This window comes from Haliotis rufescens, unplaced genomic scaffold (assembly GCF_023055435.1).
Source record: "Haliotis rufescens isolate VD_foot unplaced genomic scaffold, xgHalRufe1.0.p SCAF_141, whole genome shotgun sequence".
Lineage (NCBI taxonomy): Eukaryota > Metazoa > Mollusca > Gastropoda > Lepetellida > Haliotidae > Haliotis > Haliotis rufescens.
In genome coordinates, this window is record NW_025963826.1 from 237,903 (window position 1) to 245,524 (window position 7,622).

Consider the following 7,622-nt stretch of genomic DNA (forward strand, 5'->3'; position numbering starts at 1 on the left):
AGAAATACGTAGTGGTAACAGTGGTGACGTAGTAGACGCAGTGTAGTAGCAATAGCAGTAGAAATACGTAGTGGTAACAATGATGACGTAGTAGACGCAGTGTAGTAGCAATAGCAATAGAAATACGTAGTGGTAACAGTGAAGACGTAGTAGACGTAGAGAAGTAGCAATAGCAGTAGAAATACGTAGTGGTAACAGTGATGACGTAGTAGAAGTGGTTTAGTAGCAATAGCAGTAGAAATACGTAGTGGTAACAGTGAAGACGTAGTAGACGTGGTTTAGTAGCAATAGCAGTAGAAATACGTAGTGGTAACAGTGAAGACGTAGTAGAGACAGTGTAGTAGCAATAGCAGTAGAAATACGTAGTAGTAACAGTGAAGACGTAGTAGACGCAGTGTAGTAGCAATAGCAGTAGAAATACGTAGTGGTAACAGTGAAGACGTAGTAGAGACAGTGTAGTAGCAATAGCAGTAGAAATACGTAGTAGTAACAGTGAAGACGTAGTAGAGACAGTGTAGTAGCAATAGCAGTAGAAATACGTAGTGGTAACAGTGAAGACGTAGTAGAGACAGTGTAGTAGCAATAGCAGTAGAAATACGTAGTGGTAACAGTGATGACGTAGTAGAGACAGTGTAGTAGCAATATCAGTAGAAATACGTAGTGGTAACAGTGATGACGTAGTAGAGACAGAGTAGTAGCAATAGCAGTAGAAATACGTCGTGATAACTGTTAGCAGCAGGTACAAGTGTCACAGGGAAATATAATTTCATGGAGGAATGTGGATTACTTTGTTCAAGTCTGTGAAATAAATGATGAAGTAACAGATTTTATGACAACTTGGATCAGATTTGCCCAAGGCAATGAGAGTGAATTGTTTGAAGTATCATAAAATATCCGTACCTGAGTATTTTTCCACATCCACAGACACGCAATCAGTGCTGGCGTACATGGCATAGAAATAGATATTAACTGGTCAGTTTGTCGTTCATGTTTTCACAATTTGCATGCCGAATACCTTTTCTTCCAGTAGCGATTGGCATATCTCTCTAGAAGCAATCGTTCGATGGGAAAGAACTCGATCCCGTTGGTCGCCCTTTACGACGAGCCTTTTACGACAAGCACAGACCCGTGAGGATTCCGGGGTAGAATAGGTCTTCAGCAACCCACGCTTGCCGTAGAAGGCGACTATGCTTGCCGTAAAAGGCGACTAACGGGATCGGGTGGTCAGGCTCGCTGACTTGGTTGATGCATGTCATCCATCCAAAATGCGTGGATTGATGCTCATGATATCAATCACTGGATTGTCTGGTCCAGACTCGATTATTTACAGACCGCCGTCATATAGCTGGAATATTGCTGAGTGCGGCGTTAAACAACAAACCAACCAACCAACCAACTAACTCAAACTGTGAAAGGTAAACACCGCTTTGGGATTTGGGCGGGCTGGTCGGGATGTTTTGTGGGAGATATCCTACTAAATAAACATAGCGGTCATAAAATGTTCAAGTCCCATAGAACCATGGATCGATGCTCATGATAGTAATCACTTGATTGTGTAGTCCAGACTCGATTATTTACAGACCGCCGTCATATAGCTGGAATATTGCTGAGTGCGGCGTTAAACAACAAACAAACAGACAAACAAATGACAAGCATAGTCGCCTTTTACGGCAAGTATCCCTGTATCTGACTAATGTATATAAGTATATACAAGCCTACAATTCTATTGAGAAAAATGTAATTGTCCCAATGCGTCCAATTAGCCGGAAAGAATCGTATCTTTCTCACTGCCACGTTGGCGAATTACATGCACTAGATCTTTATCCCGTACATTGTTGTGATGAGACGATTAGATCAATGATACCAGCGGCGGGCTCTGTACAGCAATATAAAGAATGCGTTTCTTATTCGGGTCTGTGATCAGATTGTCCCTGTACGATACGTCATGTAAACCTATCCTTTTATGGATAGATGTGAAAGTGAATCATGTTGGTCGGGGTTACATGAAAATATTCCTTTATCTCTTGTTTCACGTCATATTATGTTTGTTTGTTGGTTGGTTAACGCCACACTCCGCAATATTCCAGCTATATGACGGCGGTCTGTAAGTAATCGAGTCTGTACCATACAACCCAGTGATTGACATCATGAGCATCGATCCACGCAATTTGGATGGATGACATGCATCAACGAGGTCAGCGAGCCTCACCACCCGATCCCGGTAGTCGCCTTTTACGACAAGCATAGTCACCTTTTACGGCAAGCATGGATTGCTGAAGACCTATTCTACCCTGGACTCTTCACGGGTCCAGAAACGTAAAGGGTTGAGCACATTTTTACCAACGAGTTGGGAATGCCAGAAACGTTTGGCATTCCCAACTCGTTGGTGATAATGTGCTCCACCCTCTCATGAGAGATGCCCACAACACTGGCAATATATCGAGTGGTCAATCATTGATCAGCCATCACCATGTCATGCACCCGGGTAATGTTTTCCGGAATGGTTGCTGTTGAAGGCCTTCCTGGACGCGGGTCATCGTCAAGGCTCTCTCTGCCACGCTTGAATTCCGCAGCCCACTTCTTTACAGTGGAAAAGGAAGAGGCATCATTCCCTAAAGCGGAGACCATGTCAGCATGTATCTGTGTTGGAGTTAGCCTTTTCAGTTGCAGGTACTTGATGACTGCCTTATAGCCAGTTTTGTCCATTTCTGGTGATTCAATGGGTAGGTTCACAAGATGGTCTGGTACAAAGACAATAATAACACTACAGTTGCAGTTCTTATGTCTATGATTCATTAAATGATTGTACTTGTTGGTGGGAAAACTTTGTTTCAATCCGATTGAGATATCCCACATAGGCTTAGAACTTTTCAGCCAGCCCTCGTACAATTGTTAAGATATGACAATAGCTCCGTCAAAATATTATGTTCACTATAATGAGATATCCAGTGTTTTGTCCACTGCAATTAAATAAATAGTGTTATTTTCACTGCGATAACTTTTTTCTACTTCAGAAAACTCAGTCTTTCACACTGAAGTATATCATTTAAAAGTTTTTGTCAGTAATTTTCCGATCACTATTGCTCTATCTCAGCTCTTACAGTTATGAGACAGGCATAATTGAGGATTCTCTTGAGGAATATTGTTCCGGCTACTGTAAGAAAGATAGAATATTGCTGAGTGCGACGTTAAACAAATCACATAAAAAATATGTTCGGCGCCTACAATGTGCACAATTCATGTAATCTGTTTGTGCTGAAGGCAAAATATTTCAGGAAACCAGGTTAATGCCAATGGATCATGGTTTAGCCGGAGCTTACTGTCCGATGTCCGTGGAAAATAGTATGGTGTGTAAGTCACACGTGTTCCTTTCTTTATGTGGGTGTGTTTCTTCTCAGCAGATAAGCTTCTCGTACATCTTACTGTGATGATGTGGCGTGAGAACATCACTCTGCCAAGACAAGGCTTACACTTCACAGAGTGATCACATTTTCTGACCAGCATTTGTGAAACAGTTTGATTAATGTGGCCATATAATCAGTCACGGCAGACTAAGAGCTGTAGGCATTGACTATTCTTAGCAAATACGGTTTGTATACTTGCGTGAAGAGATGTTTAGAATATTATCCAGAGAAGGATTGATAAACGGGATGTCATCCGTAAGAGAGTACCAGGAAGATCGAGATTGAAGACACAAGTAATAAGCCTACATGACCTACATGACCATGACAACTTAACAAAACATAATTCCTCAATTTGGATTATACCCTGATGGAACGAAAAAAGAGATCACGTAAATACCAGGTTGATTATCATTGTTTAGACCTGTGAAGATCCGGGGTAGAACCGTTCTTCAGCAACCCATGCTTGCCGTGAAAGGCGACTACTATGCTTCTCGTAAGAGGCGACTGAAGGGATCGGGTGGTCAGGTTCGCTGACTTGGTTGATGCATGTCTTCGTCTCCCAACTGCGTGTCAAAAATGCAGTCTATTTATAGAAAGAATACGTAGGGAATATGCAAGTGGAACTTTTGTGCTGCATTATCTGCCTTTGGATTGAAACTGACCTGTAGACTGCCAAAGTCAGAATGACCCAGTATGGATCTTATCGTATATAGGTGTGAGTAAATGGTCACATGTCAGTTTTTGACCAATCAAAGAACGAGAAATTACCTCCCTTTACGTTCCTTATTCCTTTTAGGCATCTTCTTTCACAACGTAAAATCACTGAAATAAAGAGGAAGGCGAACCATCTTTGGAGGTAATTTGGTATAAAAATGAGTTTTTTTATTCCAATCAATTAATTACGTCTAATTGATTCATTGATTGCCTTCCAATATCACAAGATAAACAATTACGTCCTGATATGTCGAAGCTACGTCCGTGCTGCCTGCCAAGAGGACGTAATAACAACAAGCAACATTGACTGGGAATTACGATGGACAATTCAAAGGGGAAAATTACGAATGTCAGGAGGCAATTGGCATTTATCTGATACAAAATACGTTTAATAACACGAACTGGCCACTGATATGCTTTGACAGTAGCACTGGATGTCATATGTATGAAAAACATGTTCATAAATAATCATGGTAAATGACGCGCATGAATACATCAGGGAAGATCCTGATGTCAGAATTAACAGCAGCTTTAATACACGTCTTGACATATCATCAAACACGATTCTGGGTTCCTCTGTACGTAATTCATTTGGTTAACTAAACTTAATAATGCAAAATGCTAAGCTTTAGCAAAATTCAGTAACTTTATTTCAACCTAAGATAGCTGTCACAAAGTTAAAATCGCGGGCGTCAGCGAAACACGTAGCTAAGCCCTAATCACAAATTCACAGAAATATGTATAAATATCGAGCTGCCAATGGATGGTGATCTGGGGGTTTTTTAAGAACGAAGGTATGATTAATCTGCATCTGATGGTTAATCTGCGTTACTGTATACTTGGAACGATGAATTCTTCAAAGGTTACGGTCAATGGAAAACTCTTAAAAAAGATAAACAAGATCATTTTGACAGGCACGTTGTTGACATCGATGCTTCTGAGGTACTGACATATCATACAAGTTTGCGTAACATGATGGCATGGACATATAATTATTTTTCCAGATACTAGTATGCTATGAAGCTCTATAACAGCATGCTATGATCCTTTGACAGACTTTTTACAAAAATGAATTTCAAAACGTTGAATTGCGTGAAAAATATACTGGTATATCCCTGCAAAACTAATTACAGTTTACAGGATGATTATGACATGATTCGTTCACTGTCATACAACCATCAAAAATTTTACAATGAAGATACGTTAATATTTATAGATTCTTCGTGATGGCCCATCACACTATCACGAAATGGAACCCCATCATACCTGTGCTCGTGGATTTCACCGAAGTGATGAACGTAATGGACCTGCTACCACGGACTTTCTCCCACATTACACTGACACGCCGTGATATAACTGGAAATACTGTCAAAATCATCAGCCTAAACACAACTCACTAACTCCCTCAATCAATAGGGAAAGCCAAGAACGAACCCACACACTTTCTTTGGATTTTAGAAAAATATTATCGTTCGCCCTGGACCGAAATCTTAGTGAGCATAGCGAACATTATTCCGTCTTGGCCACTCTTTCTGAGAGACATAGTTGGTGAATATATTATTTATGCAAATAAGTGTGGCCAGACTTCACTCAAACTATTTCAATGAACAAAAAAAGCTGCCATCTTCTTCACAATTTCCTCAATAAATACTGTAAGCAAAGCACTCTCTTTCATTGTACTGACAGACCGTGGTTCCTAATTTGGTTCCATCAAATGTCTAGTCAATAAGTGGGTGTTTTCCATTGAATGTTATCAGACAGTCAAAGCCATGTTTTCACCTCTTTTTCACGGTGTAATTACTTCAGTGTTTCCCATGTTAGTTTCAACCACGTTTGGACAGGCGCTTCATATTTAAAGAGCATCAGTTCGGAGAACTGAAATACAGAAGGTTTTCAGATGTTAGCAATGTCTGGGGAAAAAACGAATGACATAATATTTGCTTTATTGTGTATGTATTCAGGCCACTTCATAAGAATTCATGCTTCGATAAGAATTGCTGGTGTAATGTGATTGTCTTGACACACTGGTCCATAGCTGTCAAAGTTGATTCACAAACATATTTCTCAGGCTCACATGCTTTGCTTAATGAATGCAAAATGTGAGTATTTACATTCTTATCTGAAAATGCGTGTCCACCTCGAAACTATTTAATGGTTAGTATTATTCAGTAAATTCATGGTAGGGTTGAAACTGTGTATTTTGCTTATTGATCTACATACAACAAACACACACAAAAGAGCACACTGGGTAAAATAACGGCACAAGTGTTTCAGTCCCAGCAGTCGTGTTTCCCTATGGTACAAACAGACCATCCTTAAATTCAGTGCAGCAATCTCATGTTCCTCTACAGTTACAAATAACCTACTGAGAAAGAACAACATAACTATTACAAAAATTGTTAACTTCTTGCTTTCTTAGACAAACGTGTGTGTATTTATCGATTTTATAAAGAAGGCCACGGCACGCGTACAATATGGTTTCCCCTACAGTAACAAATAACCAACTGAGAAGGAACAACATAACTATCACAAAAATTGTTAACTTCTTGCTTTCTTAGACAAACGTGTGTGTTGTTATCGATTTTATAAAGAAGGCCACGACACGTGTACAATATGATGTGTCCAGGGACATGTTCGCAGGACCAATGTTGAATGCATATGTTCCATTGATTATTCCTCAGCGGAATCCAGCGCTTCTCGGGGACAATTTCGTTCGAACATTTTTTTAATCCAAGATGCAACGACTGAAATTCGATTATGGTACTGGTCATTTTTTACCGTTGCCGTTTTCGAGAATAGCTGTCGGGAATGCCTTTAAACTTAACACATTGCCATCAGATAGAGCACATAAATAACAAAAGCACAAACTGTTATACGATCAAACAAGGCTTTTGAATCCTCATGAAAAACGGCGATGAAAACAAAAGTTTGAAGAGAAGTTTGTTTGGTTTCAATGGCAAATGTTATCCTTTTGGCATGCTGTGCCTGAGGGAAACATCTTGAAAATCTAAACATTTGTTGGTTGGTTGGCTTGTTGTTTAAGGTCGCACTCAGCAATATTCCAGCTATATGACGGCGGTCTGTAAATAATCGAGTCTGGACCAGACAATCCAGTGATTAATATCATGAGCATCGATCCACCCAATTGGGATCGATGACATGCATCAACGAAGTCAGCGAGCCTGACCACCCGATCCCGTTAGTCGCCTTAAACAACAAACCAACCTTCAGATGCACTCTGTCTATTTACTTGATAACTGCTGACACGCGATACGATAAAGCATTTCCCAACACTACAGATTGACAGCTCCATTTACAGAGTCAGTCTGTAAATTGCCCTACAGTATATATAGCACTCCTTCTCTGAGCAATCTAATAGTTCACAATTCGTCAGAAGAGTGTGCGAGATACATCTTCAGGATCCACACACACCGCAATCTGATTGATGTGTCTACAGGTTGCCGGTATACCCATGGCACTGCGGTTGTGTGATGGATGCGTGGG